At 50.5% G+C, this 26,530-nt stretch overlaps 1 protein-coding gene across 4 annotated transcripts in view; it reads right to left on the reverse strand.

Annotated features, from left to right (window-relative positions):
- Plexa (plexin A) overlaps nucleotides 1-26,530 on the reverse strand; it is a 380,874-nt gene that overhangs the window by 255,802 nt on the left and 98,542 nt on the right. For 3 of the 4 annotated variants that reach the window (XM_077685384.1, XM_077685388.1, XM_077685383.1), the window contains exon 3: nucleotides 5,434-5,521. The exons of the other annotated variant lie outside the window; for it this stretch is intronic. The gene's annotated coding sequence lies outside the window, so the exon portion shown is untranslated. The remainder of the gene's footprint in view (nucleotides 1-5,433; nucleotides 5,522-26,530) is intronic. 4 annotated transcript variants of the gene reach the window in all.

The following is a 26,530-nucleotide window of genomic DNA, read 5'->3' on the forward strand; positions in this document are numbered from 1 at the left end:
ACACACACACACACATACATACATACATACATACATACATACATACATACATACATACATACATCATACGGCTACTTGGATGAGCTTTATAGCGCCGAATGAGGTTAAGATTGTCATTTTTGTCACATAGCGACGAAGAAATCGAAGTCCTAAAAAAATGCGCGTGATCCGGAAGCGGGAATGTAAGGTTGTGAATTCGATTCCGGCTTCCAGATGACGGCGCACTTTTAGGGGCGAAGCTCCTCTTGCTCGGGCCCTGTCCCGTCCCTCGTTGCTACTGTATACGGCACGGCACATTAATGATGATTGTGGCAGGATCCCCCTAGGGATTGGCCAACCAAAGATTGGCCGAAGAGGACAAAACGTTCAACGCGTTCGTTGCTACCCAACAAGGAGAAGAGGAAAAAGAAGAGGTTGTCGTTCGTCGCCTGCGAGCTCAAGACACGTACAGGGGGTGTGTACAAGACGCTCTTCAGAAGGCGACGGCCAAGGTGGCTAAAATGTCACACACCGAATTCGCCAACTTACCCATGGCGATTCTCATCGTCCAAAACAACCCCTACATAACCCCCACAAACATCGACGTCGTCGACGGGCTTGTCAACGGAGCGGTGGAAAGCTTGACGTGTCGAGTCTGTATATGATGTGTGGGCGAATGTTTCACAGTTTTACCGATAGGCATTTTTGCTTCGGCCCTCTCATCATCATTCACTTCGTGGAGATGGCCGAATTTTTCCTCGACTTTGATTTATTTGTCCCTATGTCACAAAAATGACAATCCTAACCTCATTCCGGCTTCAAGATGACGGCGCACTTTTTCTCGACTTTGATTTCTTTGTCCCTGCGACACAAAAACGACAATCTTAACCTCATTCGGCGCTATAAAGCCCCTCCAAGTAGCGTAACAGCATTATGATACAACGGCAATATCCGGCCCGGAGAAGGAGAGCAAGAACCCTATGAAGCTGATCGCTCCTGCGATAGAACGCTGTTCTCCGTTACATTGCCTCGCCATGGGATACAAATCTCAACCCAGGCCGGCCACGACGGCCATCAGCAATGAGTTAGGAGCGCTCGTCAACCATACCAACCTTACCATGATGCGTCGTCGCCTTTCTATGGAAAGGTCTACGACTCGCCGTAAAACTTGTCGACACAAAGCCAAGGAAGGCCGTTAGAGTTGCGCAAACTTCGAATCAGTTGTTTGTGCGGTTTAAACCGCGGATGGAAAAGAGGGTAAAGTGCAACAGCAAACGGGTTCCAGCATTATGATCCCGAGATTTTATGAGTAACTGCGGCTCATGCATGCCACAGGCGCCACAACATTCGAAAAAGAAAAAAAAGAGTGGAAACAGACTGGGAAGAAGAGGGCATTACGTAACCGTGAGAACGAGATCGCATAACATCGCCCAACTTCCCGATTCACATACGAGTTCTCCGATAACTTGTCTACTATTAGTGTAGAAAAGCTAGAAACGAATGTGAGAGACGTACGGACGCAACGAAAAAGAAAGATGGCAGATAAGAAACCTCACCCCGCCCATTTGGAAATACCTTCCTACATACAGCGGAACATCCTCTCCACTGCAGATCACCGCCGCAGAGGCCTTACGTAAGCACATCGTAAATAATTTCCCTAGCGGCCACCTCTGGAATGTTGTATCGAAACTTGTTTGACAGATTGCCCCCGAATGCTTTACATCTCACCACCGCTGACAAAACGCCCTCCCACACCATTTTCTCTAAATAACTCGCATGAAAATCTGTAATTACACGCTGCCGAAGTATTTTTTATTTCATTTGCGGATTCATTTTCATTCATTTTGTTTGATTTTTTTACCCTTCCTTTTATTGAGCTGATACAATGCGTGCTATGTAACCGCCCTATTCCCCCTCACGGGGGCCTTTAGGGGTATTGTGAATAAATAAAAAAAATAAAATAAAATAAAATAACAATTCATTTTCTTAAGACCTTTACTTCCACTCCTTACACGATCAACTAAAGTATTCATTCCTTGGGGATCATAGGCAAAAAAAAAAACAATAAAAGGAAGAAAACAGCACCCGGCCGGTACGCCATAATACTAGCTCAATGGCTTGGCTCCCGCGAAAATAAACGGCCAAGCAAACAAACTAACAGATAATCGAACGAGCGAGCAAACATACGCAGACGAAATTTCTCACGCCAGCGGGGCTTTCCCATGGTTTACGTTTATCCGATAACGGGAGAGTTTCAGGCGTAACTCCTGCCGTTCGTTCCCCGTTCGCTTTCGAAAGAGGACAACAACAGCGAACGCCCTCCTCATATGCGCCACTTTGTAACAAACGGGCCCCTCCGCAATCGACATGGCCACGCGTGGAGTTTGCCACTGAAGCCCATTACAGCGACAGCCCGGCGCCATTTCAGCCACGCGCGGGGAGGGAAAAATATCGCCACGTTTCTTGAGCACTGACGCTTAAACGACGCCCGCCCGCCGAGGAACAAAACCCGGGAAACAGCACAACTGGCAGCGGACACCGAAAGAGCGTCTACATAAATCCTCCAAGAAGAAGCTGGATCGCGCCGACAATACGCTGTACAACAAAATAGAAGGGGCAGCAAAATAGGAAAAGATGGAGGAAGTTGGACTCGCCGGCCACATTGGGGCAGGGGAATTCGCTGATCGGTTGCGGCAAGGCATTCACTACACGGGGCTTGGGACAAGATGGCTGACAAAGTAACCAAGAAATGGCTGGCGACACGGCACGCGATCTCGCCCCCCCTCCCTTAGCATCGCTGGCCAGGATAAACGAAAAAAAAAAAAACGTGCCTGGAACCAAACACGGTGGGCGAACCAGCAGAACGAAAGGAGACCGGGGATGCGACAGGCGTCGTTGAAGCCATTCGATGTAGACAAAAGCTTAGCCAACCTCTGCGTCGTATAGTATATGACCCGGCAGCTCGGACATACACGGGGAAGAAAATACTTTTTTTTTCTTTTTCCCAAGAAAAACGGAATAATCCCAGCTAGGGAGGTCGAAAAACGCAGGCGGGTGCGGGAGGAAGTGGAGAACGCGCCAGAAACTAGTGCATGCGCTGAGGGGGAGGGCGAGTGCCATTGAACGCCTGGGATAGGAGAGCATCAGGGAACGCGAGCAGGAGAAAGTGGCAAGCAGACAGGAGCATCCGGATGGAAGAGACATCTGGAAAGGATGGGGTACAACCTTCATGCTCCCACAGCGTCACGCAGTTTAAGAGCAAGAACGGTAACGAATATGCGGGACATACCCCGGGTCATTACTATGAGAGGGCGCGGCATCGCAAAGTTGAAGCAAAACTCCGCGGGTACGCGTTCCCGGGTGATACAAAGACGTCGTCTCGCAAACGTGCTTGCAAAGCTTTGCACGCTGACCTGCGCTGCAGCACGTCAGCAGCCTTTGGCTGGGGAAAATATAGCGCGGAACTAAGCACATCCACTGGGCGTCCCTCCCACACACAGCGGGGGCGAGGAGCAGGCACGGCGTCTTCCACCCCGCGCTTCCGCTTTGGCGTGGACGGCCGTCGAACGGACAAGATAAAAGTACCTCTTCAATATCATCGCCTTCGGGGCACTGCCGAATGCGGCCCGGCTAATTAATTTCCCTGCACATTCAATAAAAGTCAGAGAGCGCGTAAAGCGCCTGTAGAGGTAAGCGCACTAAGGTGCTCTTCCTCCGGTTGCACGTTGTACGCGCAGGAGACTGCTCGCAAGTTGGCCGAAGGAAAACGAAGTTCTCGCGCGATACGGAAGGGGGCACCGAATAACAGCCACAGAAAGAAACAGCGACAAACGAGCTCAGTCGAAACGGCTCACGCACGGCCAGCCTGCATGGCTCTAACCTGGCCGTCCAGCTAGTTCGCGTGGCACGCAGCACTGCACCCCTTCGCAGACGAACCGAAATGTCCGCAGCGAGAAATGTGCAGACAACAGCCAGCTGCACACGACGCATACTACGCAGTTGCAACCTCGCCCTTTCCCGCTGAATCTACGCGCCACGAGAAGGAGGCCCCGCCAGGTTGGTGAAATATGACGGAGCACTACTGCATGGAAATTCAAAGAACGGCTGAACCAAAAGGCTCAGACGCACTTTCCGCTTTTTTTTTTTTCTTTCGGGGCCGGCACTGCTAAAAGGGACCAGAACAGAAGATTTGCTGAGTGGCCTAATTTTACAACGTACCTCTGGTCCCCTCCATTCATAACGTATACATTCAAAGGGGAAAAAAAAATAAACAGTACCCGCACCATGACGGCAGATTAAACGAACAATAAAGTACGACCCCGTTTTATTTGCAAGAACTAGATTTTGGTAACTCGCTCAAATTCATCCCGGCGCCGAAAAACGTTACCTCAAAATGTAAAGTAAAACGGAACTTAAGGCACCAGTGCACACTGATGCTTCTGTAGGCTGCCTGTGATCGCCGGCCGCCAATCAATCTCACAAACACGAGTGAGGGAGGAGAAAGTTGGAGGTGAGCCGCCGCAACTTCACCTGTTTTCACCTGGAATAATCGTTTGAAGTTCGCGCCAAAATTTGCATCCCTGCTATGCCGGTACTGCAGCCTTTCGAATGCGCCAAACTTGCACTTTGTCTTCGCGGTTTGCCCCAGCAGGGGCGCTTACTCTGCAATGCAAGTGCTGCTCGTTTCGTTGTCTGCGTGTTTTCAAGCAAACATGCGCCCCATCCGGCCGAAAGGCACCAAAGCGCGTCGCAGTGCGGAGAGCCCGAGCTTCGTTTCGAATGCACGCGGTCACCGCGCATACGCGACGTACTAATTAAAAAAGGCGCGCTCGACGGCCCGATACATGCGAGTGCGCGCGCCATCAATCAAGCCGGTGTCGAGCGGAATTGGGGGCCCGGGGCGTAATTAGCTCGATTAATAACGTCGCGCTACAGAGGCGCGCAAAGTACGGAAGCCCCCTCGCCGGAGACCGCCCAGCAGCCGTAAACACGCGAACCCATCGCGGTCGTGGCGCAATGATTGTTCGCGTGCCCAACTGGAGATACATTTGCATAGCTGCTTTGCGACGGTCCAATAATACTTCAGAGTAAACAACAAAATCCCCTCTCGATTTGGGTCAGCTCGTGTATGAAAGTCAACGCCATGAATAAAAATATACCTATCTTGTACAATCTTGACAGCCCCCAGACCTGATATTACGTTTTTTTTTTTTTTTGGTGGGGGAGAGGGGGGGGCACCAACATCCTCGAATATTTACCACGCTCGACTACCCAAGCCAACGCTTAAATACCTGAGCCTTATGCAAGTTACGCCTTTACTGTGTACCTTAAGCCCTACGCAAGATTTTTTTTTTCGTTCTACAGACTTACAGACACAGCCAAAGGGCGAAATATACAGGCGCCTCGAGGCGGGGGTAACAAAACAGGCTAAGAATTTTCCCCAGGGGGACTCACCTAAAGGGGTATGTGATGCTCAACCAGAGATCGGGCTGCTTTCACGCAACTGGGCCACGAAGGTCGACGGCTGCCACAGAAGCAACCTCTGCGTGAGAGCGTGGCAAAATATGGCAAATGTGACTGCATGTACGACGCGCTAACTTACGAAACAAAAGCACACTGTGCCAAGTAGGCAAAAACTGCAACCTTGAGGCATGCGTGCTTTATAACACTTCCCCTGATTGCAACCATACTTGTGGTTAAACAAATACGCGCAGGTCAATTTATTCAACTGCGATCACTCTTTACTCTCAAGAACTGATATATACAGACACTATTGGCTTGTGCCCGTCTCTTCCGAATACCCCATCTCGCCCATTCGGCTAGGTGTCGACGCTCGCGCGTACCTCTCGAGTTTGCTTTTAGCAGGTGACATGCTGCCTTCACTTAGCCACTGCAACAAGGGCGCGACAACCCCGACAGACGTCACCCTAGCACCATTAAGGGACGCCACGCAGCTGTTCGGCACGCCAGGAAATAGGCGCAGGACGCAGGAGGTGGCGCGCCACTCTCTCACAGGGCTACTGCCCGAGAACGCTCCGCGTTAAAACAAATAGGTCTACAACCCCATGCGAAAGTTGGAGAAGTCAAAGCCCAAGGTCGCGGAATGGATTTCCGACCGCGGCAGCCGCTTTTCTGATGGAGGCCAAAAGAAAAAACGCCCGCATGCTCGGGATTTCGGCGCACATTAAAGATCCCCAGGCGGTCAAAATTAATCCAGAGCCCTCCACTACGGCGCGCCTCATCGCCTGTGTAGCGTCGGCGCGTTAAAACATCACAATCAATCAATCAATCAATCAATCAATCAATCAATCAATCAATCAATCAATCAATCAATCAATCAATCAATCAATCAATCAATCAATCAATCAAACCGTTTTTAGGGGCGAAGCCCCTTAGGCGCTGGGGCTGTTGGCGTCTCCTGTCGCCGTCGTAAGCGTCGTCTCATATAGTCACGCTACTAAAACCCCTGGAAACTAGTTTACGCCTTGCGCAAGAACGTAACGCGCGCTAAAAAAGACACCGGGACACCCGCTTACGCCTCGCGCTGGAGCGCTTCGTAACGCGTACTAAAAAAACACCGGGACACTCGTTTACGCCTCGCGCTAAAGAGCTTCGTGCTTCAAAGACAAGAAACTTTTACAGCAAAGCTGTATACCACCCCAACGATTTCATCTCCGTTGGCAAAAACGCCAAGGCGCCAAGAATACACTTATACACTGCATGGTTCGCCCCACCCAAGGTGTCACGTTAGGGCAAACGCCCCGGGATTTTTTTTGTACACTCATTCGAACTCTCTCAACACCACCAGGACGAAGACCAGTCCGTCATCATGAGCAGCACGAAATGGGTACAACACGCACACTCGATGCTAAACCCGACATCCACAACCTCCTGTGGGAACGCGCAGAGCTACAGGAGAAGCGGAACAAGTTCAAAGGAAACACAGCGAAACCCAAACCTGACCGAGACGCCAAACTTGCCCTGAACATGCGCATTCGTTTATTTGCACAGAATACGGAAATATACTGCTCAGAAATCCGGCTGCCAGCTTATGTATACTTTAGTGACGACGAGTAGGCGTTCTGTTTCGAACACTAAATTTCAATAGCGAGTTATTCAGGTCAAAGTAAAGGTATAAATTTCCTCCCAGTGCTGAAGGCGCGCTTTATGCTAAAACAGTTACATGCAGGATTGATATTGATGAGTGCCTGAAAATGCAAAGCTTTCCTTGGTCCCAGATAATTATTCTCGAACTCCACAGGCAACAACAGATACGCGTTCCAGAATCCGTAGGGGGCAAGACCTCGTGTAGTGCGAGTACTGCGAGAATGGATATCGCGGGTACTGCGAATGCGAGCAGTGTAAGTGCCAAGGACGGGAATAGTGAAAGTCAGCTTCGCCGCAATGCCATCATCGTGCGGCGGTGCATCCTTTACAGGCAAGTGGGCGCTGCTTGTGCTAGAACAACTGCTTGTGCTAGAAGGCGCGGCGCAGTGTAGGGAGAACGATTAATTTAGATCCCCTGGTGGCCCTTTAACGACCCTGCAAAAACACATTTCATAAACCCCGTTGTCATGAAACAACTATAAGGAGCAACGTGCACAACATCATATTGCTATGTAGTAAGCAGAAAGTAAGTTGCAAATTTTGGTTACTAATTCTAAACGAAGACGTATTCCCACCACTCTACCGCGGTTAGACGAAAACTTACCTAGCAATATAGCCTTGTTTTGATGTAGCCATGCTCCCTTAATGGCATGTTTCAGTTGCAAATAGGACATACTCTGAACAGTCCTGTGGTAGTTTGTCATGGGTAGAGATTGGCCAGCATCAGTCTTTTTCTCGCAGGGGGTAGTGCGGCCGCGGGTAGAGATTGTCCAGAATATCTCTTTTTCTCGCTTACTTCGTTCAACCACTTCGTACGGGAATCGACGGCGTTTTGAGGCACTGTTGCAGATTGTCGGGAAACATGTCTAGCGGCCTTTATATCGCTTAGTCATGTGCCCCACGTCCATCATGCTGACGGATTGAAATTTGTATTACAGGTTGCATCTTTCTCTCTTTTTTTCCTTTTTTTTTTTTTTTTTTCACCAGGGTATGTTTTCTAAATATGGAGAGATAGTCCGACGTTTTGTACCTTTCCTTTGAAATGAGGGAGATGAATCCTTTTTTTCTTTTTTCGGATTTGCTACCATGTGCTTGTGTTGGGTTGCTCCTAGTTACTGTTGCAACAGCGACTAAACAGCTTTGGAAATCGAGATCGTTGGGTGCCTTGATCCCCCTGTCCGTAGGTTGTCGGGGCTGGGTTTTCGTTTCTTTATTTATTTGCAGATATCCTTGGAGGTGGAGATCCCGGGACGGTGAACTGCGTCGTGGGGAGTGACGCTCTTTCCGCGCCACTCTTATGCACACCGCTTCACTGTGGCTGGTCCCGGAAGCGGCCGCATGTGGGACCGTTGCGGCTCTATATATGGACTCTAAGCTGATTGGACTTGCGCACCGGTGGACTTGAGTTCAACTGCGCACACTAAACTGTGCGCCTAGTGGAGTGTGGGAACGGACTTGTGCTTCGTGTTGGCAGTGGGGACCGTGTTGTGGGGCGCGCTTGTGGGCGACTTGGCGGACAATGTTCGGTTCCTGGTGCAGGACATTGTGGTCGGCAGACTGTGATTTTTTGGGGTGGTTGGCGGAGGTCTATTGGGACTTTGTAGTTATTATTGTGCTTTATATTTTGGGGAGAGGGGGGGAGGACTGGGCGCGGCACGTCTTTCTTTTCGGTGATATATGGAGGGCTTGGCCGGTATGACAGAACCGTGGGGCGTGGGAGGGTTGGGTTCGGAGTGTGTTATCTGAGGCACTTTCTCGCCTTCCGTTCATGACTCAACTCCATGTGGGTGCACGTTGCGTTGTTTTCCAGCCGAGCAAAGCAAAAGCCTCACTATTTTTCTTTCTTTCTTTTTGTAACCCATTGGCTTTTTTTCCCCAAAAGGTTTTGGAGCTTCGGCTTCCCGTTCTTTTATTTTTCTGATCGGCATTAACCTGCTATAGCACAGCTGGTGCAGGGTTGTTCCCGTTTTTATTTAGGTTGCTTTCATTTTTGTAGGGAACATTAATTTTTTTTCCATTTTTTTACCTTAAAGGCTGCTTGCGTCTGCCACAGCACGAAAAGACTTCCCCATAGGTGACCGGTAAAAAGTGCAAAGGCTCACGGCTACGTCGTCAACTACCGCCACTTCCGGTTCGATATCTCTCCTGCCCTCCCGACGCCTGCGTGCGCCGGCGGCTTCAGGCGCGTGTGTGCGTGTTGTTTATCTGTCACAGGGTGCTTACGGGTCAGATAAACCACTAGTAGGATCAATCGTTGCTACTTATGGAATTCCCGATGCATGCGCGTTTTTTCCCCCGGTGGAAACAGATAAAGAACACGCACACACGCGCGTGAAAGCCGACGGCGTACGGGAGGCCAGGAGAGCTCCCGAACCAGAAGTGGCGGCTCCCCGCGGGAGAAAACAATGTACCCATGAGCCTTTGCGCTTTTTACCGGTCACCTATTCACGCGAAGCCTTTGGGGGAAAAAATTCCGGGAGGGTATCCAGACCCGGCTCGTCCAGATGGCCACGACTGCCGCCAGGGACCATGTGCCCGCGAGTACCAAGTACATTATTTGCGCCGAAGATACCACTCTACTATTTTCTCCTGATAACGCTGACAAATCAGTGTCCCTTGCTAATACTTCACTTCCAGAATTGCAGAAGTGGTCCGAGGCAAACGGTCTGGCCATTAAAGGCCAAAAACAAAGGCTATACTGTTTCATCCCATAAACAAACGTTTTCTGCAAAGCGATATTAAAATTGGTTGCCAAACCATTGAACCTTTAGATTCAATAAAAACACTACGCATATTCTTCGATAAACACGTGTCCTGGTCTAATCATGTTGACTTCTTAAACTTTCGTCAATCATTGGTATTATTTATGCTCTCTCTCACACACCGTAGCGTATTAAACTGCTAATTTACAGTGCTCTATTTGCTAGCCACCTAAACTCCTGTAGTCTGGTGCGTGGTGCAACTACGGTCACCAATATCAGCCGAAGCATCCACCTGTTGCAGAAAAAGTTCACTCGCGCTCTTTTTAAGGTATACCTTTCAATTCCCATGCTGAACCCTGTCAGCTCACGAAAATTCGCAACCTGTTCAATTACCGGCTGACAACTAGCTATGGAAAAGAACAAAGGTCTGGGAATCGTTTTCTTCGTTCGTTGGCTAACTTTAAACCTAACATTGTGCACTGCTGCACTCGTGCGCCTGAGCACTGGAATGTACCGCAGCCTAGAACCAACTATGGTATGCAGTTGTTACGGTCCAGCTTACCGCGGGCACTGAACAGTCTTGTTTCTGGAAACACTGGAGGGTTATAGCAGAGCGGAGACTCCGGTCCCCGCGCGGTACCCGGTAACTGCGCGTGCGCATAGCTGGCAGAGAAAACTGGCCGTGAGCATGCGCGGGTGTACCGGGTACCGTACCGGGACCCGTTCTCCGCTCCGCTATAACCCTCTGCTGATGTAAGCTCGGTCGCGTTCCTCAACAGAACTGTATCGCCACTCTTCTTCCTTGTGAGCAATTAGAGTGCACAATGCTTCTGTTCGTTCCTCCTTTGATATTACGCCGTGTCATCCACACTACATTTACATTCGTGAAATTTTGGGATTGTACGATGCAGGTGGGTTTTGTATGTCGTATTTTCATTCTTCTCCTTTTTTCTCCCCCTCTCCGCTTTTTTTATTCTTTTCCCCTTTGTCAATCAGTGCCCTTGCTCCGCTACTGCCTGCCAACATGGATTTTAGGGCTGGTCAAGTTGCCTACCCACAAGTTTCCCCCCCTAAATATCCACAAATAATTGTACTTGTTTTGTGAAAATAAGGTCATTTCACGTGATTTCAAAACCAAAAAAAAAAGAGAAAAACACGAAAAAAATTCACAAAAATTACCTGACAAAATAATAGAGGAGCAGGAGGTAGGCTTTATTGTGGCAGGAAGACTCTACGACAAGTGGAGGAAGTGGGAGTAGAAGGAGGGGTGTTTGCAGCTTGGGACGTCTTATACATATGATCTCCCCCCAAAACCGAAGAATAAACGAAAAAATCCAAAAAACAAAGTAGAACACACGAATAAAAAATAGCAACAACAGACCAACCCAGCCCAACGTTTCGCATCTGCAAAAAAAAAACACAATTAGCGAAGTAAAAGCACTTAATCGCTATAATCGTGTAAATCATTGGCGAGAAGAAACAAAAACAAACTTAAGAATAAAATAATCCAACGTCTTTCGCTACTCACACCAATATTTGGCTGTACAGAACTCACACAAGCGGCACAGGAATGCTAAGCATTAGTAGACAATTATCTGTATTTCTGCAGATTTCTATTGCTTCGAGTTCTATCGCCAGTAGAAAAGCAGAGTGAAAAAGTTGAAGCAGTTCCACTGAACGTGAAAGCCGTCGGAAGTTCAGAGCAGCGATTCCCCAAAGAGGCTGTGCGCGGTCATCCGCTTTTTGCTACCACCGCTCACACTCTTCCCCTCCCTGTCTCACTCCTCTGTTGAAGAGTTGAACGCAGGTTTGTCCAAGGCAATTCAAATCTCCCGCCTTCGAAGTTCTATAGCGCGCCCACCGCCTGGACCAGCACGAGCGGGAATTCTGTTCTTTCGAAGCGCAGAGCGCTTCAAGGGCCCAACCTCGTCGTCGAAAACTCGTTCGCTATCACAATGTGAAGCGACTGCCGGAAGCGGGCGGCGCAGTGAGATAACGGACCCATGTAGAGACCCACGGCGTTAAGGCGTAACGGACCCAAACAGGGGGCTTAAAAATAAGCGGTTTATATAGTCATAACCGTTCGAAACTCCTGAACCGCTGGCGCGTGTCATACATCTCCGCGTTGTTTAGCGCAAAGAAAACTGCGCGCACATTTGAGGCAGAAACTGCGTATATAACCGGCAGCCCCCGCGTCCATTTATTTAGGAACACCCGTAGGGTTGGTTTTTACTATACCAAGCGAAAAAAGCGGCCCCCCAAAACGACGCGTTCCAAACTTCGCAGTAAGGAGTCGGCAAGTGCGAGATCCTGCTCGCGCTGTTTTAGGCAAGGGGCGGGCGAGCACTGCGAAGGCGGGAAATTTGAATTGACAAACCTCTATTCAATTCATCGAGAGAGGAGTGAGACATGGAGGCGAAGAGCGGGATGGGTGGTAGCGGTGAGCGAATAACTGTGCCACAGCTTATTATGGCGAAGCACTGCTCTGAACTTCCGACCGTTTTCACGTTGAGTGGAACGGCTTCAATTTTTTCGCTTACTATCGTAAAAACCAACCCAAAGAGCGTTCCTAACTAAACAAACGCGGGGGCTGCGGTTAATTACACAGATTTTGCCTCAAACGTACCTGCAGTTTTCCTTGCGCTAAATAATGGGGGGGACCAATGACAAGTGCCAGCGGTTCGGGGGTTTCGAACGGTTATGACGATATACCTAAACCGCTCGTTTCTCGAAGCTTCTGCGTTACGCCATTACACTACGCGGCTCTGTCCGGGTCCACTATGACGCTACTTCGGCTGACTGCGGTGGTGGCCGGACATCGTGGCAGCGAACGAGCTACGACCACAAGGCGGGGCCTTAAAGTGCGCTGCGCTTAAACAGCCGTGCGAACGCCGTGACGAGCTGGGCAAATTAAATACGCCTATGGAGGACGTGCAAAGAAAAAGGTGAGGAAAGTAAGTAAACATACCGGGCAAACAAGTAGCATGGCGCCGCCATGGCAAAAAGAGAAAAATTGGCCACGTATCTGCTCCTTTCGTTGCAAATCGTTATCTGTACGTTATCTGTCTGCACCTTTCGATTTCCCCCTTACCCGATGCCCTGTTCTGGGGCCTGCAAGGTTTTTTTTTTTTTTTAAATAAAGAATGAAGGATAAAATGTCGACAAAAGACGATAGTCTTTGTCGACATTTTCCAAGTAAATGCCTCCCTCGCTTTCCCTCTCACCCCTCATGTTGTTCCTCTTGCAACGTGCTCCTCCCACGGTAAACACGCCCAAGGTTTGCTCACGTCAGTTCAAATTTACCGCGTTCCACCGCTACAGGCCGGGTGCCTCGATGCCAGCGCTGCCGTACCGCGGAGACGCGCGTGAATCGAGGCGCCCTACTTGCCCTAGTTCACGAGCGCTCCAAGCAGAACGTGGAACCGATCTAGTGGAACCTTTCGTAACTGTTGCCGCTTGATTTCTTCAAATGCCGCCAGAAGCTATAGTGGCGCGGGTGACAGTAGGCGACAGTTTTTTTTTTTTTTTTCTGCAGTGGATGTAGTATTTCATTTCGCAAAAATCAAACATGTATGTTTCGTTTTATAAAGTAACACTGTTAATATCACTTGTGTATTAATTTTATGTCTTATATATGCGTAATGTCTTGTTCTTGTTCAACAATGTTGACAAGCATGAACATACAAACCGGGCTTAGACGTTTATATTTTACTGTGAGTATACAAGACTATTGCGCAGACTTTGTTTCACTTTGGCCGGGTGGCTGAATCGAGTCACAGACAGACAGGCAGACATGCAGACAGACCAAAACTTTTGGGTTTAAGTAGACCAAGAAATACTTTAAAGAAAGGCTTTAAAAAATACCTCTCCCTCTCCAAGCTCATACATAATGCGCGCAATTTAACCGGAGCGCTCGAGGCACCAAGGGTGTCAAGAGGCGAGAACGATCTCAGGCCCTGCCGCTTTTTAATGTATTCCAAAGGCCCTCGAGACGGCTCCTGCGCCGTCACGCAAGTTCGCCCACGTCTACACGCACAGCAGGGTTGATGAACTGGTCATTCGTACAGCTATAGGGTTCTCCAACTGCAACGCCGGAGGACGTGTCTGACACTGACTCCGTTTTACGACCACACGAGTATTCCAACGATAAAAGACAGCGTCGCCTCTCGAAAGCCCATACGGCGATCCACGCAACGGGCGACGCGCCAAGGGCATTCCAAAGCCAGTCTCCTTGTTTACGATCGGAAAGTGCCGGCAGCCAATAGCCCTAATAGGCGTGGCCGAGGGGCCTGCATGGCCGCATAGCACGCGACTGCCTTAGCGTGTCTATTATTCCTTGCGGTGGGGTTGGCCGACTACTCGTCGTTAAACATCGAGGCGGCATGGGGTGTTACCATCGCCAACCTGCGTTGGTGGGAAAAAATAATAAGAAGAAACATGCCGGGAAACGGTAAAGTACGCGGAAGAGCCACAGAGCATATATCCTGGTATTAAAGACAACGAAAAGGCACACCATGCAGGCTGCTCGGAGAGGATTACGACAGCGGAACGTGAGAAAGATTTTCTCCACATGCGTCAACTCTATCTAGCAAAGGAGCTTGTGTTGAGAGAAAGAAACAACTTGTGGTCCCTCCCGAAAACCTGCATTCCTTCGGACGTCATGTGGATCGCGCTTTGACAATGAGGCTGCCGAGGCGATTCCGCGTCGGCTGGAAACTTCGTGCCACCGGTTCCGTCTCAACGCAGCTCTCACAGCTCCAGTACGCGCCCAAATCCCGTACACACAAGCGCTTTCGCACGTCGCCTCAATCAGAAGCCACACTTCCGCGATCCGGAATTCAACCCGCGATTTCGCGCGTACACACCTTGCGCTACGCTACCGAGGCTAAAGCGGCCGGCACACCCCCGTACATTCGGGAAAACGCGAAAAAGAAAGCGCGACACTTTCGTATGCCAAGAGTCAATCCCCAACCTGACGGCCCTCAGCGATCTCACCCGGCACCCTCGAGGGGCGACGCGGAGGGACAAGAAATAACAGGAGCCCATCGCAGGCCCGCTCTTCTGCCTCCCATTATTCGGGGCAAAAAGATGAATCTTCCCTCCGACGCCGATGAAGATGGACGAGTCGCACAGCTCGAGCCGCCGTGCGCCACAGTCGTGCAGGAGAGGATGGTCGGTGGAATGAATACATACGCGCCCTGCCGCCCCTCAACGCAGTTAAGAAGCAAGACATAGGAACGGACGTTCAGTGTGGAGCAGTAGCCAACGAGCATCTCCGCGTGGTTAGATGGAATGACGCGAGAACGTAGACGGTTATTTTTGTCTTGGTAGAAGCTCTGAAAAAACGGTGTGCTTTCGGGAGGCGAGAGGTGAGGCGAATGTCGCCGAATCCGCTCGGTACGCGTTAATGATGATGATGAGGATAATAATAATAACAATACGGTGAGTTTATTTCACAATCAGGTTGCAGTAACATACACTTCGCGATGTCCATGACAATAGGTAAGTGTTCTGAAATTTCTTTCGGTCTATTCTGTCTTTATGCTTATTAGCAAAAACTGTAAAGTGCGGGAAAATTTCTGTCGGCCATTCCGTGCTGAACTTCTACTGTGTAAAAGTAAGGCTGCCCGTTCTACAGACGTTTTTCTTTTGTAAAAATTAATATACTATATTGCCGCGAACCATGTTCGGGTTTGTTTATTTATTGTTTGTTTTTAATGCCCGGCCGCGCCCGGCTCTGTTATCTGTGTCCCATGCGAAGCGCGTGTTCCATTCTTTATTTTTATGCCGCACGGGCTATCTCATTCAGATAAGCAGAGTGTTTCGCCCTAACACCGCTAGCCCAGAATAATCTTCTGTGATCTACAATGTTCTGGATGCGAATCGACGGTTCCAGAAACTCTCGCGCCGAAAGATAAAAGCCTGCACAGCAGACGCCGCGGCATTCGATTCTGCGACGCTCGCCGACGCACGTACCTTGTTGACCGCTGCTTCGCCGCCTCTGTATTCTTTTCAGTTGTTAGCGGAGCACAAGTTCGCTTCAATAAACTTGTTTCTTTTCCAAACAACTGCGTCGTCCTTGGCTTCGTGACAATATTGCGTGATTGTTGTGTTATATTACATGTTACGCATGAGTGTTGTCGAAGCTGCCATTCGTCAAGCTGCGTCTACCAGCTTTTATGCCAGTTTGGTCTTCAACATTGTAATGTTGAAAATAAAATTGACTTTGACTTCGTATAAACCAAGAAAAAAATCTGTTGAAACGGCCTGAAGACGATGGCTCTTACTCCTGCCCGCACGAGTGGGTGGAAAGGGGATTACCGAGGGCATGTGAAATGTCCAATTTGCTCTGAGGAAACGGTTCCGGCAGACGTTCACCACCTAATATGGACATGCCCTGGAACTAAGGACATCCGAAGGAAATGTTTGATGGCAGCAGGCCTAAATTTGCGGCAAGACACGCAGTACCATCGGTGGCTCCATGGTCCTGCCTACCGTTCCTTGCTGGACTATATCCGGGAGGCCAACCTAGTTTCCTGGATATAGATCAGACCAGCTTGGTGTCTAAGCCTTGAGGCTTAGACACCAACGAAAAACAATAACAACAAGACGAAAGAATAACCGCTATCATCAACATCAGTCTAACAACTTGATCAGTAGCAGTAGCAGGGGTGAGACAGCGGCATCAGATTTGGGAGCAGTTTTTGGAGCAGCGAAATCTCGATTTTGGAGCAGAAGAACCTTGATTTGGAGCAGTTAACGACATTTAATATGTCACCTTAGGTGCCTAAACAATCAAATTTTTGGCAACTCTGGGGGAGGGGGGGGGGTGCACTTTTTAATCAGTTTTGAACGTACATAATGCTGAAACAGCCTTTCAATAGAGTTTTTTTCTACCAGAGTATCACAAGGTACGAACTGCACAACATTTTACAAACCATTTTTAAATTTTTAGGCTCTGTGATGCATAGATAGCGTGGAGTTCCATGGAAAATATCGAATTGAAAAACTAAGCAATCGTAAGACATTGTTAATCGCAAGGCATTTTCTTTATCATGCGAATGCCGAAATTATTATTTTTGTAATCCCAGACTCGGCTTTAGGCACAAGTGTACAGCCACGGCAAAAGTTGCGCAAAGCGAAATTACAGTCGTCGCACCCCACCAGCTTTCCCATTTCAAACACCAAGGTGCACGTTCACTACGATCGATCGTAATTTGAGTAACGTTGATATGTTTAGCCATCTCCCTTTTGGCATTAAATTTCACTTCAGGTAGATAAACCATTATTACCAGCGAACATAATAGAGAGTTTTAGTATAACGTTTTAGCTGTGGCGTTAACGTTTGCACGCCGCTATCGCAAACGGATAGCGCGTCGTTACGCGACGGTTAGCGTGACCGCTAACGCTATGGGCGTGCTAAAGTGGTGCTTTCCGCTATACTGAAACTCTCCGCTATCGAAGACTGCTTGAACATTTTGCGGCGATGTAGCCTGCGCCGCCCCTTCTGCGGTGTCGACCGTCCCATTCCCGCCGCTCGCAAGCTCGCTGTCAAAGTCAACAATAACTCAGTGTTTTATAACACCGCAATGAGTCTGAAGTTTCACTTCTAGCACGCACCGCGCCTCACACTCAAGGCCAAAACGGGGCAAATTCGTGGGCACCGTTTTTGATGAACTCTGTCTTTCGAGTGGCGCAACTTCTCGTTACAGATCAAACAACTAAATGTAAACCTAGACCCCCCCCCATAACCAAAACCACGGTAGAAATCTGCGAAGATAGCTCTGCCTGAACTAGAGTGTATTAGCGTGAACCACGACACTCTGCTTTGCCCGCCGGCCATGTTTATCTTCACCCCACCAAGATGGCGGCGCCCAGTAATGTCGTTCCAGACATAGGTTCGGGAGATACGGCGCTCCGAAAATTGCCGTTTTTTCATCAACTTGAACAAGTTTTGTCGCCTCAGTAAACATAAATATTTTTATACAGGACTTTGGAATGTTTTTCGATGGGAAAGCTTTAAAAACTTACGGAATATAACATGTGCAACCCGACATTGTTGCTTTCGAAAAAACTATTTCAGAGACAATTTTATAGAGGGCTTTTTATTGAATGATCAATCGAACTTTTACAAACAGCATCACCTTGAGGGTGCTGGGAAATTTCCCCCCATTTCCCCCACTGAAACTGACGGGAGCGTTAAAATCCTTGGCTCTCAGACTGTTTTGGAGCAGTTTGGCGCAATTTTTGCAATTTTCAAGAGAGAGAGAGAGAGAGAGAGAGAGAGAGAGAGAGAGAGAGAGAGAGAGAGATAGAGATGACTTTATTTGATGCCCGAGATGGATTCTGAAGGGTAGACGACTTGGACGGTATATCTCCCTCAGCCATCAGCCAGGATTCCTTGGATCCTCGCGGCGGGTTCGGCCATCCGGACTGCTGTGAGCTGTGGCTCCGGCGCGTAGCTGAGCAGAACAGTCTCCCATTGTTCTGCAGTCTTAATTTTGTATGTTTTAAGTGTATTTACACCGGGTTTGCTATTATAGCCAGTCATATATTTTTTTTTTTTTTTGGAGCTCATGGCAGGACCATATCATGTGGTGTAGGTCGGCTCTGCTGTTGCACAAAGTGCAGAGGTTTGAGTAAAGATCTGGGTAGCAGCGGCTGAGGGAAACAGGGCTCGGAAAAGTGTTTGTCTGCAACCGTCGCCACGTAACTGCCTCTTTTCTGGAAAGAGTGTGGTGGGCCGGTGGATATTTGCGTCTGGATAACCTATAGTGATTTATTATATCCCTGTATGCGACTAGCCTGTCTTTGTGAAATCTAATAACGTGAGCTTGTTCTTGGCTTTCCTGCGAGGTCTCGTTGTGGTGGCGTCGTAGACAACACAGCTCGGTTGACCAGTGCTCGAGCGGTTGCACGGGCCAGTTCATTCCCCTGTAGACAGCAGTGGGCCGGAGTCCATATCAAAATAATTTTTCTTTGGTTAGTGGTCTTCTCTAACAGCGAGGCTGCTGTAGGGGAGATCCTGCCTTTCGCGAAGTTAAGAACGGCGGACTTCGAGTCGCTTATGATTGTGGTTGCTCGGGTAGAATTTATAGCAAGGGCTATGGCCATTTCCTCGCCCTGAGTGGGATGTTTGGCCGGCGTGGATGCTGATGAATAAAGTTTTCACCACCACCACCACCACTGCACGACGATCATGATGGTTGCCATTTTTCCCACGCCTCGAGCCACACAAGATGATTCCAAATCTTCTTCTATGTTCCCCCTCCCAAAAACAAAACAGAAAAATTAAACTGGCTCCAGCTAAGCTACGGCAGTTTTAAATCAAAAAGAGAGAGTGGTAAACTGCAGCTCTTTTCGAAGTCAAACGGTTTGGCTGAGCGCGCGAGGTTACGTGGGCGTTGCTAAAGGTGTGACGCCACAGCCTCCGAATGACGGCGTGCCAGGGTCCCAGCAGTTCACGAAATGAACGTCCGAGCGAACACCCGGCCGTGCGCAGCGCTATTGGCCAGTTACTAGGCTGGCCGGGGGGCTGACGCACCCAGAAACAAACAAATACAGGAGGGACATCACCCGAGCAACGGAAGATACACGAGGTGGAGGGAGAACACAGGCCGGGCGCCTAACGACGTAACGGGTGTCATATTCGGGACAAACGCATAGAGAGAAAGTCGCGAGAAGATTGTATCGAGCAGTGACAGCGCCGCCGGCGCGTCGCTTTTGTTTATCGTTGAGCGGTGTGGGGCGGAAACAAAAGCGACGGCGCTTCAGCATGAACAAACGACGCCAGGACGAAGCAAAGAGGGGGGCGGGGGGAGGAAAAGCGAGCGCTATGACGACTCAACCGTGGCGCTAGCGCCAAGCAAAAAGGGGGGTACCGAGGCTCGCTCCGCTGCTGCAGCACCCAAGCGAGGCCACGTCGCCGGGCGTAAATAAAGCGGCAAAAGACGAGGCCCGTGCACGGAGGACGCCTCCGCTCACATGAGTAATTGCTCGGAGACGTCGTAATCGCGGCGCCGCTCATGCCTGCCCTATCTGGCTGCCGCCTTTCGTTCTGCCACGAGCCGCTAAAGTGGCGCGTCTCCATTCGTATTACGCTACACACGAGCCGTGTTATTCCAATTCGCGTTCTACTGCACATTTTCTGCGGTCCCCGCTGCAGCGGATGCCGGGCAAGTCGCCCCCGCTCCGAACCAAGTGCCGCTTGTAACCAATTTTCTTTCCCCCGAAGGGTTTAGTGTGCAGTAGGCCCCGTTATGACGAGATCGTTTGGTTCTAACGCTCGATTTACCCGAAGTTTTTTTGCGGTCCACAGTACAGTGCGTAAGAACAAGCCTTCCGCGCTTTGAACGAAGTTCCGCTTATAACGACGTCCGTTTTCTGCTTCCGGGACTTCGACATAACGAAGGCTTACGTAGGTCGCCAATAACGCGATTGGCAAATCCTTAGTTCGTGACTAATGTATGGAATGTGTCCGCAAATTAATCTCCATGTCACTCTGCAACTAGAGGCCAGAGGGTGGGATGGAGGAGAAGAGAATGGAGATAACGCCCAGGGGGCTTTCGAAGCATTGGCCACGCTGCCAAGGGCACGCGCAGAACCACGCAGCGCGGGCTGCTGCTACCTCGGGGAGTCTTGCGCCTGCGGAGACCGATCGTACGCGTTTAAAGTGACGGCTGCCGCCAGTGCGGGCGGCAAAGGATAAGCAATGGAAAGATATGACAGCGACGAAAGGCCGACACTGGTGGCCAACAAAAAGAGGCACAGGCGGCCAATGCCGCCGCTGAAACGAGCAAACGTGACTGAATCTGAGACGGCTAGAACGCAAAGCATGGTCGGAACGGTGTACGAAGAGATGAAACGCCCCGTGGCGGGCTCCTAAAGAGAGAGCGGGGCGAGCAAATCGGCCCAAGCCCCAAGTTCGCGATGGAGAGGGGTCAGATGCTCGAGCAGTCTCGAAAATCCACCAATGGGTCTTCAAATACTATTTTGGTAGCACTTTTTAAGCTCAACAACAAAAGAAAATAAAGACGCACTCTAGGGCTTCTGACGCCTTTTGTCATGCCGGCAGACAGGAGATCGGGAGATAAGATGCGCGGGCTGAGATGCTGCGCGCACTGCCGCCCCCGCTTCTCTCAATGGCTGCCGCCGTAATTGGTTTTTCTTGGGGGGGAGCGCGGCTACCGTTTTGGACGCCTCGGCAACAACGCGCCGTAGCGTGCCTCGGGGCCAAACGTGTTACTCTTGCAGTGACTAGGCCAGGACGGCGACTCTCGTAAGCGCCACCCCCGCTTCTCTTTGTGGACACCGGCCTAACGGCATGTTGGAAAGCCCGGCTCACGATAAGACGCTTCGGAAGGGCGCGCCCAATTAGGGCAATAAGACGCCGCTTCGGAGTTGCGTGCCTCGGGGCTATGTGCGAGCCTCGCTTATGTGAGCACCGCGGCGCCTGATGGCCGCTCTTGCCGTGAGAAACTTGCTTGTCCGATGTTACCCCGTTTTCGTGTGTCCGCCACGTCTGGGAGAGGAGACGAGGGGCGGGAATTTACTGGGGCACGTTTGGCTCCACCATTGGTGGATATGAGAGGTCGGCCTGACCAATCAAATCGGCTGCGCGACATACTATGGGAGCGAGGAATGATATTCCCGCGCAAGATAGGAAGCGGCAGACTTAGCTGAGACTTAGCTGAGTCTGGAGACCAGCGATCCTCCGTGCTTATGCATGTAAACCTTGCCGTCTAGGGCGTAACCCAGAGTCGATCGCTAAGGTATGGCACCTAGGGCGTAACTCGGAGGGTCGATCGCTAAGGCAGTCATGCTTAACCAACTCTGTAATCAACTTCCTGCAACCGACTCTTTCAATAAAACCTAGAACTTAAACCCACAAATTTTGGTCTGTCTGTATGCCTGTCTGTCTGTCTGTGACTCGATTCAGCCACGCGGCCAAAGTAAAACAAGTTACAAGGCCTGAGCAGTAGTCTTATATAGTCACAGCTAAATCTACCCGTTTAAGTCCGGTGTAATGCTCATACTTGTCAACATTGTTGAAGACGAACAATATATTACGCAAATATAAGACAAAAAAATAATACAGAAGTGATATTTGCAGTGTTCCTTTATACCAAATCATACATGCTTGATTTTTGCGAAATCACATACTTCATCAACTGCAGAAAAAAAAAAATCACTCCGCCGTCGCCTGAGCTTCTGGCGGAATTTTAAGAAATCAAGCCGCAACAGTTACGAGAGATTCCGCTAAATAGGTTTCATATTCTGCTTGGAACGCACGTGGACTAGTGCAACGCGATTAATTCTATAAACATTGTAGTGGGGCGCCTCGATTCACGCGCGTCTCCGCCGTACGGCAGCGTTGGCATTGAGCACAGCCGCCGTGATCGGCTGCCGGCGCCGCCGGAAGCCGATCGCGCAGGCCGTGCATCGAGACACCCGGCGTGGAGCAGTGGAACGCGGTAAATTTAAAATGATTTAAGCAAACGTTTGGCGTCTTTACCTTAGGAGGAGCGCGACGCAAGAGGAGCAACATGACAGGTGAGCGGGAAAGCGAACGGAGGCATTTACTTGGCAAAAGTCGATAAAGGCTATCGTCTTTTGTCGACATTTGCAACGAAAGGAGCAGATACGCGGCCAATTTTTTTGCTTGTCATCATCTCTTTGTCCCGTCATCGTTTTCTCATCTCTTCTGCTTCACCGCCAACACCGCCGAATTCTTCAAGCGAAGGGTTCCTTCGCCACCGAAAACGAACCTACAAACCTACGAACAAGGTTTAACTCACACGATGGTATTTCGATGGGAAACAACCCGCGCGCGCTTGTCTTGTTAGCAACACGTATATGAGAACGAAACAATCGGAATGACCCCCGCCCCGCAAGCACGGTTTTCACGTAGAGCTACCTTCACTAACTTGCGAAGGGACGAAGACACGAATCAGTGTCTACCCAATATTATAGCGTCCCAGTTGCAGTATGGGATGATAAGCGTGTGCACTTGCCAGTTCAGAAAACGAATCAACCGACGGGCCATCATACACTGAAACAACAACACACCGGAGGGACTGCTGCTATCTTGCTCTTTGCAGTCAACGCGTCAAACTGCGCTTAATTGAAACCGCACACGGGCTGCCCTTAGGCAGCCCCGGAATAAGGCCAACGCCCTGCCCCTCCCACCAGGCCAACGCCGCTTATAACTGCCGCCTCGCAATACTAACAGTGCAAATGAAAGCTGTCTGGAGGGCAGAAGTGTCTTGGGGAAAGAAAGCTGCTGCCGGTGCCATCGATTCAGGACGGCGGTTGGTTGCTCTGTATGCCTCGAGGGGAACGGTTCAAAAAAAAAAAAAAAAGAAAGGGGGGGGGGGAGGTGGGGAGGGGGCTGGAAAGCAGGTGCATGATTCTTTTCCCTCCTAATATTTCATTGCGGTAGCAAGCTCAATTCTTGTTAGCTGCAATTCCCAATCGGATAAAAAACCTCAAGTAAGGACTTCCCTGACGCATCCAGGCCTCATTAAAGCCTACTTTCCTCCCGCTGTACTCGTGAAGGGGATCAAACGGTTCGCAGAGCTCAGACGTTTTGCGGTGAGCAGCCTGGCGGGCACTTTTCGACATACACAAAAAGGGGCAAAAAAAAAAGGTTGGAGTTGGGGAAAGGGGGGGGGGGGGGACTTGTCTCACGGTGCGTTGTCTGGACGCGTGGCTGACTGACACATCATGAATGTATAATCAACCAGGCGGAGGATGCTTCCGCATCAGCGAAAAAACAGCTCCACTGGCAGCGCCAATCCGACGCGCCGGACCGCGCACAACACGGGAGGAGAGAGCACCTACACGGTCAAGTTCGTCCACACCGCGCCCGCAGAGGCCCGACCAGGCCGGGGTGCCTTAACGCCAGCGAGTCCGCCGGGATGGGGAGGGCCCCTCATTACATGACTCACATACGGCGGCGGCAACCGGATCTCGGCCTCCGGGGACAACGGGGCTGGGCCCGCGCAAAGAGGCACACGCTTGCCAAATGCAACCTGCAGCTAGAAGCGGCGCGCTTTTAATGAGGCGCCGGATGCCACGCGTCTCCGGTGAACACGCGAGCGGCTGAGTCAGGACGCCGCCGGTATACTATTCCAGACTTCGGAAAAAAAAAACGTTCACTTATTGTCTGTAGCGAGTGACAGCAATGCCCGTTTCCGCGAACACGAACGTGCGCGGTCAGCGTTTGGGAGCTTTCGCGAGCTATGCAGCGTATACGGTCGGTCCTGGAGACTGTCTCCACAGATGCGGTTCGCCTCGTCAGCTGCAACTGCACATCATGCGCGCGCAACGGCCTTCGTTCCAGACACCGCGAGTACGAACCGCCGGGCCCGCTGCGGCGCATTCGGCCACAAAACAGCAGCAGGGAGGCAAACGACGTGTTCACTTTAAAATCAAGTTAACGCCTCCTAAAAAGTGAATCAAAATCATAATATAGGAACAACCCCCAGAAAAACGAATAAAACCAACTCCGTCAGCAGTGTGCCCATTGAATGCGAAAATGGCAACACAGTCGTTCCAGAAATGCGAAAACAGCAATATCATAATTTAAAAAAATGGTCGCCATCCCGCTCTGCGAAAGTGGATGCCCAGCGAAGCTGTCGTAAACCACTACAATTGTAATGCCGATGGGGGGAGGGTATGGAATGTTTCTCGTCGTCTTCGGCTTCTTTGACGGCAAATGCTGGGTCCTGCCTAGCCTGAGGCATGCGCTCGGCGTCTCGGGCGAGAACTGCTCTGTTTAGTGACACAAATCCTGACTAACCTTCAAAGATACACTGCAAACATAAACTTTACCAGGAACACATGGTGGGAAGGGTCTCATTGTTCACAGGCGCCTTATATCATCCGTAATGCGGTTTCGATGCTCATTTTGTGGTTTGCTTAAACGAATACTGAGTTAGCCTGACGCATGCGCTCGGCGTCTCAGGCGAGAACTGCTTGGTCCTGCCTGGGTATTTTGTTTGACACGAAATTTTCCGACCAACTAGACGCTAACAGCTTCGATGTAAAACAACAGTGCTGAAATTATTTGCGAAACGCGTGCTTTTTCTTTCACTGCTCTAACCGACGAGTCCCGACCAATACCTCGTTGAACAACAGTACTGACTGTGTTGGTGCATTGGCACAGGACGGCGTGGTTCCGAAAGTTTTCCCTCGTTTTATTTCTGTGTTTGCGTCATCTGGCGTAGTAAGCCATGAACCATCTCGCCCCCCATGAAAAAAAGAGCACGCACGCGACATGCTCACGCACCGCCCGACGGGAGCGCACAAAAGGAGAAAGGACATGCACTGCAGCTCCCCACCACAGCGCTTCTGCGAGCCCGCACTATTTCTTTTCCTCCCTACACAGGGATTATGCAGGGATCACCCAGCCAGCGCATGGCACCGAGGTCCTGGCTAACCCTGCAGTTCCGAAGCCGCACAGGGAACGTGACGCGAACAAGCCGCCTCCCGCTCGGTCATTCATTCACCTCGGGTTCCACACTGCGCAGCCGCCGCACCGCGTGCTGCTGAACGTGCCACACAGCCTGCGGCTGTCCGCTCACGAATAAAACGAAAAGGCCGCCACTGTGTCAGCCCCCTTCCGTAAACTGCTCTGCAAAGTGGCCTCAAAATGCCCCTCGCCAAGAGCCGCTTGAGCTGCGGGAGAGCCCGATACGAGAGATCTCTCAGCCGCTTCCCGGCCGCAGTCACACGAACGCCAGCCGCACCGTTCGTCCCGCGAAGCCAATCGACGCGCCAGCCTAGGCCCCCGTGCTTTGCACAAGCAACGAAGACCTGCGTGTTCGACCGGGGATCCCTAATAAATCATAATTTGGGAGGCCGCCAAACAGCCAGACACGACGGAAATTTAAACAGATTGAGGAGGAGGAGGAGATAAAAACAGCCCAGCCTATATTATATTGGCCCCGGTGTGTGGTGAAATTACGAGGGCCACTGAAAGGGCCCGCACCCCCTTTCCAATAGGCGTCCAAAGTAACGCTTCCATTTTTCTTCTCGGAGGCACGAAGCACGTGCTTCGCTTGTTCAGTATTACCATTGCGTCTCCCCACGAGCCGGCAACGACCACGCGAGATCCAACAAGGCACAACCAAAAAGGGGCTTCAACGCTACATATACCTACATTAGCCTCGCCTCCTGTCTCTTGTGACAGTAGGGCCGGGTATATTTTAGTTTTTTTTTTCTCGTTGTTAAAGCAACGGCGTAGGTGTTCAGTATTAGCCCAGGAGAAAAAGAAATGCGATGGGTGCGAAGAGGGAGAAGAGGGAAAATTCCCCCGCACCTCCCCGAAGGGAATCGTGCAGAAATGCGAATGCATTGGGTGCACCGATGAGTGTGTTGCGAGTAATGGCGTAATTAATGAAGAGAGTGTGAACGTAATCATTTATTCATCAGCACCTGTTTGTGTTATCGTTGTACCTGACGGCCACAATCACTGCCTTGTGATCGCTAAAGTGCACGGTCAAAGGGTCTTCACCGCCAGGGAGAGGCGTAATGCTCACGTTGCATTGTGTTACACTTCTTTCTGGTGGTATCGCTGCTGCGAGGGATTCGACTTCACCGACTTCCATCGCTATCAAGGCACCAGTCGGCAAGCAGTAATGGGAAGGCGCGCCGGACGAGGAGGGTACCGGTAGCCGAAACTCGCGCTCATCGAAGGAACGCGCCCGTTGACCAGAGACTCGCGGCACGAGGCACAC

This window comes from Haemaphysalis longicornis, unplaced genomic scaffold (genome assembly GCF_048455015.1).
Source record: "Haemaphysalis longicornis isolate Haplotype H1 unplaced genomic scaffold, Haemaphysalis longicornis Haplotype H1 scaffold_9, whole genome shotgun sequence".
Classification (NCBI taxonomy): Eukaryota; Metazoa; Arthropoda; class Arachnida; order Ixodida; family Ixodidae; genus Haemaphysalis; species Haemaphysalis longicornis.